At 48.2% G+C, this 13,004-nt stretch overlaps 1 long non-coding RNA gene across 9 annotated transcripts in view; it reads right to left on the bottom strand.

Annotated features, from left to right (window-relative positions):
• LOC146767745 (uncharacterized) overlaps positions 1-12,681 on the bottom strand; it is a 97,617-nt gene extending 84,936 nt beyond the window's left edge. For all 9 annotated transcript variants that reach the window (XR_014953479.1, XR_014953482.1, XR_014953481.1 and 6 more), the window contains exon 1: positions 11,957-12,681. This is a non-coding gene — a long non-coding RNA (uncharacterized LOC146767745). The remainder of the gene's footprint in view (positions 1-11,956) is intronic.
• Positions 12,682-13,004: the final 323 nt, after the last annotated feature.

A 13,004-nucleotide genomic window follows, 5' to 3' on the forward strand; every position in this document is an offset into this window, starting at 1 on the left:
AGAGCTGCAGCTCAGCAGACAGAGAGGGACTTCTGTGGACACTGCATTTGTCACCTGTGACTAATTTAATTCAGCAAGCTCTAAACCACAGGTCAGCCTGTTCCATTACAGCATCATCAGGGCAACTTACAAGAACTGAAGCCAACTGAGAGCCCCTTCATCCCAAAGAGGACAAATATAAGCCTTTTACTTCAGCTCAGCAGAACTCTTAGATCATCCTAACAAGAGGTAATGCGTCCCAGCAGGTGTCAGTGAACCCAACCTCTTTAAATACTCATTTAACCCTACCTCAGCTGGTAATCAAAGTCGTGGGGGTGAGGCTAGGCTGAATTTCTCTTTTCTGTCCTTCTCCAGAGTAGTCCTAGTGAAGTGGCCTTGGACTCTGTTTTCTGAAGAGCCTAAGTGCTGCTCATGAAAGCCTCTAGGAGATTTTTCTCCTGCTGCTGCTAGAGCTGTGACTTTGAAGAACTCACTCCTAAGAGCTGGAAATGTAAAAGTCAATTGGATGTGCTGGGCTGCAGTGCCCCAGCGCCCCAGGACAGGCAGTGCCCCTCACCGTGCCTGTGAGAAGGTGAAGCCAACCCACACCAGGTGCCTGTGCTGGACAAGTGGGAACACTGAAGCCAAGGCTGCTTCCTTCTTGAGGCTTTCTGAGGTGGCTGCTAGGAGAATTTCTCTTAGGCAGTCACTCTCTCAAACCCAGTCTCTCAATAACCTTCTGACACAAATAGAGGAGGATTTTTGTTCACTATCTCCATATGTGCAAGGTAGGAAAAGTTAATTAATTGCCAGCATACCAGAGGATTCCGCCAGAGGAATCCTCTATACCAAGGCCTTCCATCAGAGCAGAAGGCACTAACCACGCAAAACCTCCAGCGGGAAGGATCCTAGCAGTCCTCTTCTTTCCTCCTTTGCAAGAAACTGTGCTTAAACATTCCCCAGTAATTAAATATGCTTATGACTCTTAGAACATTTAAAGTTCCTTGAGGGAAGAAGGCGTGTAGAGGCACTATATGATCCACTGTGTTTGTTACGTTTGGGGTTATGTTATATATTCTTACGTAATGGTTTGAAACTTATCTTTATCCCTGCACCGTGTCCTTAGAACAAGGCTGTGAACACTCTTTTTCTCCAAATACAAGAATAATTGAGGAAACAGAACAGTGTTTGTCAGAAATAATGAGGGTAGAGACTGAGGGTGCCAGCATGCTGACTTGTACCACCTTAGGACACTTTTGGAAGTCATCACTCCTGTAATATACTGGATCCAATTTCAGCAAGAGCTCCACTCTCTCCTGTGGTTTCCACAGGGCCAAATAAGGCAAGAGCTCCTTGAGACTGAGGGCTCCTCATGCCCTCCAGCAAGGAGAGGGTGGGCAAAGACCCATCGGTAGGAAACAGATGATCCTCAGACTGAGCAAGTTGCTAACATCCTCTTGAATGTGCTGTGGAATTGTGCAGGCATTGCCATGGCCAGGGAGAGAGCAAATGGATGCTCTGATAATCTGCAACCTAAATTTAGCTGCAATTCCAGAGGGACAGTCTGATAGCCTGTTCCTAAGACATTTCATTTCCTGGACCTCAAAGATCCCCTCAGCCACTGCAGCTGCATTCTCAGGGTATATCGTGCGTTTCAGGCAGTTGGTGTTGGGTCCCTCCTCACTGATTCTGCCCCACATCTTGTGTTCCCAGGCTGAGGTGGGAAACTTGAGTGTAGAAGCAATTATTTATCTCTGCCTAAGAGAGACTTCTGAGTATGATCTAGCTTAAATGCCTGCTTGTAGGGCAGGCTGCACAGCTGAACTTGCCAAACACGGAGAAGCTAAACAGGCACCAAACCCTTGGCTTATTTCTGGGGGAGGCCCTCAGATGGCTTCTGAGCTTCTCCAATCTACGCTCTACAGGGAGTCTGCACATCTCTCCAGCAATTGAAATCTTGAGCAGGGAAGCAGGCTGGTAGCAAAAGACTGAGCTAACACATAGCGAGGCCAAAGGAAACCGAGTGTCAGAAGCACAGCTTTGAGTCCAGAAACACAATCAAAGCCCGGGGAAGAGTGTGGCAAATGCTGGGGTCAGCAGTGCAAGTACAGGGCAAGGCTGGACGGTCCCTGAGCAAAGCACCGGGCACTGCCCAGACCAAACCAAAGACCAGAGTCTAAGCAGGAATACAGGGAGATTTCCAGGAGCTCTGCTGGGCTGGGATAGGCTCCCATGGTAAGCTGAGAGGATGGAGACTCGGCCCCCAAGCTACAGCCACTGGGACAACTCTCCATCACGGGGCCAGGGAACTGTGCAGGGCACAGACTCACCTCATCCCCAGCACTGCTGTCCCCGGAGAGCCCGCTGGCTCTCTGCTCCTGAGAAACACTCTCTTCTCGCAAAAATCCAACTCCCTCACCACCTGCATCTGCTTCTTCTTCAGTATTGCCCGCAACCTTCATTTCTGCTCTCTCAAAGCACTGTTCATCTCCACCTCTTTTTCATCACAACACCTTTCAGTTGACACCTTTGAAGTGAAGAGGCCACTGAATTCTACCATTACAGAGTAAAACCACTCAGTATTGACACAGCCAGCTATTAGTTTTAATCCTCAGTTCTGCATTCCAAGGGATACTTTTGGAAACACACTGAAAACTCATAAAAATATGTGGCATTCACTGGAGCCAGGGCTCACTTCTGCACTGTGCCTTGGCACAAACACGCTCCATCACCTGTGACATCTCTCCTGCATTGACCATTGTTCAAAGCTTTCCTGCAGGGGCCTGACGGAGCAACAGGAGCTTGCTGAGCTTCTGTCAGGGCAGGAGCATAACAGGGTGCAGATCCTGTCCTGACCCCACCAAAGAGGGGTTTTTCCTGCATTCCTTCCTGCTGTGACACTCAATGACAAACATCCTCTGGGCCTCTATGTTACCAAATACAAGTACATGCCAACGTTTAGCGAGGACAATTTCAGCTTTCCCAATCTAAACTTTCCATATGATGCAATGACACTGTCACTTATTTACTGAGAACCCCAGCCCACATAGCCTAGAGAAGTGTCTGTTGGCTCAGAGCAAGCTTTAGGAGCCTGGAAGAAGCTTGTTTTGGTTTAGATGCCAGGCCCAAGACTGCATTTGAACTCCTGTCTCCCCACCAGAGGTTTCTAACCCATCCCCCGTGTCACATGTGCAACACCAAATTCAGCAGAAAAGCACTTCTGGGAGCAGCTTAGGAATGGAGGAAAGTATAGTTATTATAAATGTTTCATGTATCTGTATGTAAAGATAGATAAATAGATAGCTAAATATGTACAGACATCTGTACACCCACCTACACCGGTATCTATATGAAGTCCTTTTTAGACCCTTCCCCAAATTTCTAAGTGATTGGTGCTTATAGAGGCAAACAAAATGAACTTTTAAGTTAAGCCAACTTGGGTGGCTATTTGTGTCACAACAGTCTCTGAAAAAATTACGACAGCACTTAAAAGTCACCAATAGTAATAATAATAACAACAGTAATAAAGTATTTTGCTGCTATTTTGGCAGCTTATGCTGCTTCTTGTACTTACTGCTCAATGCCTTGCTATTTCAGTAGTTCACTATGAAGCAATAAAGCAAAAGCCTTAAGGCTGGCTTGCTTAGCTTACAAGAAGCTCTGTTCCAATTTGGAGAAAAAATAAAACTTGGAGCATTATCAGTAAAACAGAGATTCTACCCATACCCATTAAAAATGCAGTATTTGCTCTGCAGACCTGCAAAAACTTACTTTAAAAGGTTAACTGCGACCTTTCATAAACCTAGTCTCATTTTAGCAGAAGAGTTTCCTGCTTCTCTGTGACTGTGAGATGTATCTATTAAGTTCCTTTCAAAGGCCTTGCCTGACCTATTCATTTTGCAATTGAGAGCCAAAATAGCTCAATATCAAATATCTGCAAGCACCTTAGTACTTTTGGAAGAGTGGAACTGCTCGATCAAATCCTCACGCTGACCACACTGTTTCAAAATGCAACAATTAATTATGTCATTATGTCTCCATTTGGAAAGGATTATAATGTAAAATTAAGACAAGAGCCTGCCCTACTCTGAAGGCATGGGGACAATGGGGATTTGAGTCCCCAGTATGTAACTACTGTTGCAAATGGAAGACATCTATCAAGAACAGAGACGTGCGTTACTGCACAAGATACAGTGCCCAAGTCCCAGACTTCATTAACCTTAATTAAATGGTTTTGAAACCAAAATTTTTCCGTAGCAGTTCAACTGCATTAAAAGAGCCCTCCCTCTCTGTAAATGGTTTTGATACATAAACATGCAAGCACTCCCAGAAGGGCCACATCCTTAAGGACTGCTACTATATATTTACTTTATGAAGACACTGCCCCATCTGCTGGGTCAGCCACGCACACGGCCCCACTGCTATGCTTGAGTGTGGCACTGGAATAAAACTTTTCTTCTGTTCAGGAACAAAACCCCGTCAGTCAAATCCACAATCATTCCAGCAGCAAGTAGGGATGCACCAAACTGCTCGGGTTTCCATCCCTGTTTATTCTGGAAACTGACCACAAACTCCTACGGAGATTTTGAAGGGCACAAGGGCTTCTTGTGAAAGCACAAAGGAAAGAATAAATGACTAAACTGGTATGTTCAGAAGAATAGGTGGGAGGTTTGTACCTAAGCACGTAAGGCCACAGCCTCCTTTTTCAACATGTACAATCGTAGAATCAGAGAATGGTTTGGGCTGGAAGGGACCCCAAAGCTTTTCTCATCCCATCCCCTGCAGGGACACCTTCCACTAGAGCAGGTTGTTCCAAACCCCATCCAACCTGGCCTTGGACAATTCCACGGGTGGGGCTGCCTCAGCTTCTCTGGGCAACCTCTGCTAGGGCCTCGTCACCGTAACAGGGAAGAATTTCTTCTGTATATATATTTCTTTAAGCTTTAAAGTCCTAAAGCAGAGGCCACCTCAGGCAGGCATTCACGGATGTAAAGGGTCCTTCTCAAAGGTAACTGTAAAACATGTTCAATGTTCATTAACCTTTCATATGCTGCTCACCAATTACGGAGTGCTTTGAAGAATTTTTAATGAACGTAAATTTTAACCAAAAATACTGCAAAGCCATTATTAATACTGTATGTAGGCACAGGGTACCTGACTTGTAAAGCTGCCAGGAACCTAAACTCTTCTGATAAGATTTGCCACATTTTTTTCTTTAAATAAATACATTTTAAAAAATCATCAAATGTCCCTGCTTTATTTCACCGCGGCAACGAAATAAGCACAGTCTCAAGTCTGTGCTTCTGTTTCCTATTACATTAATTTCTCCCACCCTGTTTCTCCCTCAAAGCAGTGAACGTGCAGGCAAGTAATCCTGCCATTGCTCCAGCTCTATGGAGGATACAAACCTGCCTGAAGCCTCTGTCCCTCTGCTACTAGGCAGTCACTGCTGCGCCCAGGCTCTTTATTCACGGTTGTAACAGAAATACTTTCATTTTTTTTCTCTTAAAAAGACACCTAACATTTCACCAGATGGTATCAGCACTTCCAAGTGCCTGTAAACCAGACTCCCCAAGCCCAGCCCATTAGCAGCTGCTCTGTGAGTGGCAAAGGAATCCAGAAATTAATCGCCTACCTTACACCGCTTCTCACCTGGTCTTGGCTACTTCCTTTCCTCAGGCTCTGGCAAGAAACCCAGACATGAAGCAATTCCCCAACCACAATGACAGCCATGAAAACTATTTAAGCTGCTGACAGTTCGGCTGTATCATTGGGCAGTCTGACTGAATTAGCACAGAGAATTTTAGGCTCCCCACACTCTTCTGAGCAGAGGTAGGGTGCGTTATGTTCCTGTCTTGTGGAAACCTGGCACGTGGCAGAATGGGAGTTGGGTTTGTGCGTCCTTTGCTGCTTACTCCTCTCCTTACCCCCAAAAACTGGACGTGGAGCTGCAGACATCCTTTTTACCTTTGTACTGGGGAACAAAGAGGTGGCAGATCCCCACCATTAATAGCCTGTGCAGACAGACCAACAATGAAATACAACTGTACTGGGTTTGCAAGGCAAAGCTTTGGTAGCAGGGTGGGGGGCAGAGCGGCGGCTTCTGCAAGAAGCTGCTGGCAGCTTCCTCCATGTCTGGCAGAGCCAGTCCCTGGCAGCTCCAAAGATGGATGTGCTTCAGGATGAGGCTGAGCCCATGAGAAATGGTGGTGGTGCCTCTGTGATCATGTGTTTCAGAAAAAAGAAAAAAATAAGTTTCTGCACAGTTGTAATTGCAGCCAGAGAAGAGTGGAGTGAGAGTACGTGAAAGGAACAACTCTGCAGACACCGAGGTCAGTGAAGAAGGAGGGGGAGAAGGTGTTCCAGGCACAGGAGCCTGGTGAGGCAGCTGTGCCCCTGCAGCCCATGGAGATCCATGGGGATGCAAAGATCCACCTGCAGCCTGTGGAGGAGACCCATGCCAGAGCAGGGGGATGCCTGCAAGGAGGCTGTGACCCCGTGGGAGGCCTGTGGAAGGAGGAGCCCCTGCTGGAGCAGCTTGTCCCTGAAAGGCTGTACCCGTGGTAGGGTGGCCCACGCTGCAGCAGCCTGAAGGGACTTTCACCCACTGGAGGGACACAGACTGCAGCAGTGTGATGGGGAGTGTTGCCTGTGGGATGGACTCGCACTGCAGCAATTCACAGGGATCTGCTGCCTGTGAGACGGACTCATGCTGCAAAAGTTCATGGAGAACTGTCTCCCATGGGAGAGACCCCATGGAGCAGCAGGGGAGCGACTGCTTTCCCTGATGAACTGATTGTCACCTCCATTGCCTGTGTCCCTGAACAGATGGGGTAGGAGGTAGAGCTGGGAAGGAGGGTGTGGGAAGATGATGTTTTTAAGGTTTTATGTTGTTTCTCATTATCCTGCTCTGACTATTTAGCCATAAATTCAATTAGTATCTCTAATAAGACTCTCTTTTGCCTGTGACAGTATTTGACGAGCAATCTCTCCTGGTCCTTATCTCAACCCTTTTTTGTATTTTCTCTCCTCTGTCCAGCTGTGGCGGCAAGTGATAAGAGAGGCTTTGGTGGGTGCCTTGCATCCAACCTACTACATGGGAGCCTGCTCCTGGATCATGGAGCACCTCCTGCCCCACTGCTCTGGGAATTACAGCCTATTGGAAAGCACTTGCTAGCACAGCACTATGTAGAACAAAGATTAAATATTCCTCTTAAGCGTTTCTGATAGCCACCAGCAGAAGAATGACATATTCACCACCCCATCCAGCTGCCTTGAGATGTTGGCAATTGGTGGGTTACACTGATGGAAAAAATATTTACCCTAAAAATCCTGCAATGCACCAGAGCAGAGAACTAAGCACAGAACTCACTCACAATGGCTGGAGACAAAAGAGCTACAGCTAAAGCTATCACAGCCTCTAGTCATCATGCACACCCTAAAACATGTCTCATCTATGGCAAGAGACCAGAAACAAGCCTGGCTGCTGGCTGTTCTTGCTCTCCAGCTGATTCTCATTGATGTTTGCCTTACATAATCCCACTTCAGGGCCTTAGCTGGATTTCCATCTGGCCATCACTCTCTCATGGCTGATTCCTTCCATTTTAAACCTTTGCTCCATCCCTGTGACATCTGCTGTTTTGTAACACCCCACACCCATCCCGAGCGCCTCTTTCAGTCCATGGACAAGCCCCCTGTCATCTGCTGAGCTCCTCTGCCACATAAGCCTCTCTGCATTCACCTTCACCAGAGGCTGCTTCAGTTCTGGCTGGACAGCTGCACACACATTGCCTCAAGTAGCTCCTCACTCATCTGTGTATGAGTATCATCAGAAACAACTATTAAGCACCCAAACTGCTTTTAATTGAGCAGCAGTAACTCAGTGTTTCGCTCAGTACTTATAAAAGGTCACAGTTCTGTGTTTTCCAGTTCTGACTGATAGCACCTGTAACCCCCAGAAGTGGCAATATTGCTCAGCTGCTTTTCACATCTCTCTTTAGCACATGCTATTAAGAGACCATTTACCTAATCAATTACACATTGAAAAGTATCTCTAGTGTCTAAAGGTACTCTAAAAGCTGGATGCAATGGAGGAACTACTTCCTGAAACTGATGGATGTGCTAAATCAATGACTGGTCACTGATTAAAGGCTGGAGCACTCACCTTGAGCTTTAACACTTCAGCTGATCAGCATGTGCACATGAGTACATATCGATGCAAAGGATTGTCTTCTGCTTCAACTGACAAACTGCTGGATAGCTTTTAAATTAAAAAAATCAAAAAATAAAATAAATAAAATCGGTATTCCTCCAGACCCAGGGGAACAAACAAGCCAGACCTTCCGGACCCAAGCCCCAGGCCCTGCCAGTAACACACACAGCACTAAGGGATGCACAGCACGGCTGGGTGCTTAGGTTACCAACTTCTGAACTCAGGAAAGAAAGGAGGAAAAGGCAAACTTCTGGATTATTTAACAAATTAACTTCAGCTACGATCACTCTTGGTAACTTAATGGAACAGAGGAGCAAAGTCCTCTGCCCAGAGACAAGAAGTGACTGTGTATGGCTCAGCTCACGGCCACATAACACACTCTGACCTCAGTCTGCTGGAGCATCCTCCATATGGGGACAGCAGGGGCAACCTGGATGGCTGGACTCACCCTTGACTACCAGCAAAATGCTGAAACAGTCCTGACCTGGTGCTGTGCGAAAGGAAACACTGCCAGGAAGCATTGACGGGATCAGTTCTGAAAGCAAAGCAAGGTCCTGGCCTCATGCCTTGCCCTGTTTTAACCACACAGGCAAACAGCTAAGAAATGTAACTATTTTCTGCTTAAAAGCCGCAAATTCCTTGGAGAAAAGGAAAACTCAATCTGACAAAAAGAAACACTCAGGCAATGGTGAGAATCTGGCACATACCGGATAACAATCATTGCCCAAACGCTCCCAGAGAAAACTGAAATTAAAAGTCACAAGGCAGATGCAGAATAACATCTGTTGTGAAAATACATTATTCAGCCAGCACTGGTGGCGGAGACTTTTGGTGCAGTGCAATCTGCACACCCTGGTGACCACATATGCAGCAAGATGTGCTGCTTGGCATAGCCAAAGAGAGAGCAGCAGCCTTGCTTGGGAGGCATTTGGGAACCAGTGCCCTTACAGGTCAGAACTACTTGTTATGCCACTCTCTGGAGCATCGCAGCCTTCTGGAACTCGAGTAACACAGACCAACCCTGCCTCGGGGCATGCAAGAAATCATATGGGGACAAGCTGCAGACAAATGGGCCACTAGTCCTTGCCACATGCATCACCAATGGCACAGCATATGCTCCCGGTGGGTCACATTCTGGATGGAGATCTGCAGTCCTCCATCAGCCTTAGAAGAGACAGATGCACACACTCTACAGCCAATCATCCAATTTGCACCCATCTTCGAGACAAAATCACAGACCACTCACAGACAAACCTATGGCAGCGAAGTTACATTATGGCTTACTTAGTGGAGAAGAAGCCTCAGGAGTTGTCACCAGCTCTCTACAGCTTTTGTTTGCTCTACAGCACTGTTTGCTTGTCTAAGCCCACCCAGCACATGCTCTGGACGAGACCACAGTGGTCCTTGGAGCAGCAAGTGCTGCCAGGAGCTGGAGCCTTCCTGTAGCGCAGAGCTGCTCGGGAGCTGCTGCTCTCCCTGCACCACAGAGCCCTGTCCTGAAGCCTCCTGCTCCCGTGCCTCCATCTGCCGTGGCCGTGCCCAGCCCTCGAAGGAAAAGCTCACAGCTCTGGCTCTTACGGCACTGCAGGAACTCGCACACGAGGAGGAGGAAGCACGGGGCTCTCTCGCCTCCAGTGCCCGCCTTGCTCCAGCATGTCAGTCCTGCAGGGACAATTATTCAAAGTAAGGAACTTACTCGGAGGCTTCAAATACAGTGCTTAGGATTCTGCAGAAGCTGAGCAGCCAGTTCATTCAATAAGACCCAACAAAAATAATGGTATGCATTTCTTCCTTTTATAGGTTTACGGCTAGAGGTGTCCAATTCCCACCTAAGTGACTCCCCTGGGCATAGGCCAGAGCAGTCTAATAAGCTCCTGTGGCTTTCCATGAACTGAACAAATGAAACAACACAAAGATGAGTGTACCTCAAGAGCTGTTTATGGAATACATTTGAGCTGGACTTAGTTTATCTGCATCCACAAATGCTTTAGGACTGTCACATTACACTTGCAGGCAAATACACACACGCAGAGAAAGGCATGTGCAGCCCCATGCAGAGATCACCTATGAGCTGCCAAAGAATAAGATGCCATGTTTAATATCCAAGAGAATAAATCTTCTTGTGTTTTTTAGGCTGCCTGCTGAAGTTGTTGCTGACCTATACACTTTAGGCTCATCTAACATTGCTGGGGAATTGATGACTTTTAAGTCTGAGCATTCAAGACTTTTACCCAGCCTTGGGTGTTTTCTCATTTATGTTTTAAGAAAGTCCATCTTATATTTATCTTCAGGCAGCTACTCAAAAAGAAAAAAGGAAGGCACAGCCCTCCTTCAGTGCATCCAGACTGTTTTGAAGAGACATCCAAGTAAAGCTTTTGAAGAGCCACAAACATTAACCTGACTGCTGTTACCCACTTGTGAGGATTTGTGACATTGCCTTTCAGTGACACTTCCCTTTGAAATCATTAATGAGCATCCTCCAAGATGCTGCACCCCTCCAGGGTAACTGAATCTACTCCAAGAATTTTCTCCTTTTCTGAAATACACTCGAATAGACTGAGCAGACATGTCAGCTGTACCTTCTGGATTTTTTTTAAGTTTTACTATTTCAGGTAGCAACACCATTTTCATCACCAGTATCCATCCCTGTGAGCCAGAGAGCAGCAGATCACCTGTCTGTCTTGAAACTTTGCAGCTACTCTCGAGGAGGCTGAGCTGCCATGAGTCCCAGAACACGTGAGCCCTACAAACTGACATCAGGAACCTGGACTGGTGACTTTTCTTTCCCAGGGAAAATGGCCAAAGCACGTCCCCAGGGACCCCTGGCCCTGAGCTGGGACCTAACAGCAAAGAATCCATACATCCGAGGACATACCTGAGACCGAAGTTGTCCCCACCTCAAACTTGTGCTGCCCTGATAGACCCAAGGGAGCCCTACAAACTGACATCAGGAACCTGGACTGGTGAGTTTTCTTTCCCAGGGAAAATGGCCTGTGTTTCTGCCCAGAGCCCCCTGGGACTTCGGGTGAGGCTGACTGAAAAAAATCCGAACATGGAAGGATATGTTCAGACCCCAGCTGCCCCCACCCCAAACTTGTGCTTCCCTGACAGTCCCAAGGGAGCCCTACAAACTGACACCAGGAACCTGGGCTGCTGAATTTGCTTTCACCATGTAGATATCCCTCATTTATTCCCAGGGCCCTGCAATCCCCCTGGGTTGTCTGGTCCCAGGTTTCCTTTTGCTTCCCTAATGTCAAAACGGCCCAGGATTTCTCCCAGTCCAAATCTCCCACCCCCAAGTACTCAGGGTTTTTGGTTTTTTTTTTTTTTCATTCCAAATACATGTTGCAAACTGACAGTACTAAGCTTGGGGCTTGATTTTTTCTGTGCTGGAGAAATCTGCCACCATATAACCCTAACCACAACAACCTTGCTTTGCTCAGAAATCACAACCTTCAGACCACCATCATGGCACCTTACCCACTGGCCCTCCACTGGCACCTTCCCAAAGCACTCCAGTAATACTCCACATTTTCAGTGGGCATCCTGTCAGACCCTCATCCTCACCCTAAAAATGCACCAAGGAATTCAAAAAATAGCCATTAGGAAGGTATAACAATTCTCTAAAAGTCACCAGAGAAAGCCTTCAAAATTCCCCTAAATATTCCTAATAGCCCTGAAAAAAAAAAAAAAAACACTCAAGGAAGCCTGCTCAGCCTCCAAACCCCTTCCTGTTGCTCTCTAGCCCACAGATGTCATCCCTACCTTTTAGCAGCGGGTCCTGTTGTCCTCTGAGGGTTCTGGCGTTGTCCTGGTGCGAGGGTCGCTGCCCTGTCCCACTGGGAGGCTTCCGGTGTGGTCTCGCTGTCAGGCTTGCTGTGCTGTGCTGCTGTTGTTGGGGCTGAAAAGGGAAAAGGCTGCTTAGGGTGAGGTACGGGTGGCGTGAGGGGTGCCGTACCTGTACCCTAACTTGCCTCCTAAGCTGTACCCTGTAGCCCTGATCTCCACTGGACTGTCCAGCCCTCAAGGCCTCACCCTTTACCCCTGACCCCTCCCTCTGCCCCCCAGCCCTCAGGCTCTGGCTGTCACCCTGAAGCCCCCTCTCAGCTGCCCCTCAGCTCCTGTGTGCCACCCTTAATCCCTCTCCTCTGCCCCTCAGCCCCCAGCTTCTCTGTGTCACCCTCCAGCTGCCCCTGCCCCCCTCAGCATCTCTCTGTGTCACCCACTGTCCCCTCCCCTGTTCCCCCCTCAGCTCCCAGCCTCCGTCACCCTCAAGGCCCCACAGTGCCCCTCAAGCTGCCCCTCAGCCTCTATGCCATGAAAAGACCCTAAAACCCCATAAAAATGCCCTAAAAAAACCCCTCATCTTCAAAATGCCTTAAAACCCCCACAAAAACATAAAAATAGCCTCAGAACGCCCTTAAAATACAATAAAAATACCCTACTTTAAGACACCCCTAAAAGCCCCCAAAGAAGCTTTTAAAAAAAAATCCCTACATATTCCTAAGAGCTCGTAGAACAGCTCCATAATCCTTAAAACACATCGATAAGACCCTAAAAACCAGCGCAGCGAGGGAGGCTGGAAGATGCGAAGCCGCGCTCCCGGCCCCGGGCGCAGCGCGGCTCCGGCAGGAAAGCGGCTCCTCCGGCAGGCAGAGGCGGCGCCGCGCCGGGAGACCCCCGCCCGCTGCCCCCGGCCCGGCGGGGCCGGCACCGGGCCCGGGGGGCCCCGGCGGCGCCCGAGCCCCGCGCCCGGAGCGGCGGCACCGGCCGGCACCGGCCCCGGCCGCCCTCGGCCCGCGGAGCCGCCTTC

This window comes from Lonchura striata, chromosome 3, assembly GCF_050655825.1.
Source record: "Lonchura striata isolate lonStrDom1 chromosome 3, ASM5065582v1, whole genome shotgun sequence".
NCBI lineage: Eukaryota > Metazoa > Chordata > Aves > Passeriformes > Estrildidae > Lonchura > Lonchura striata.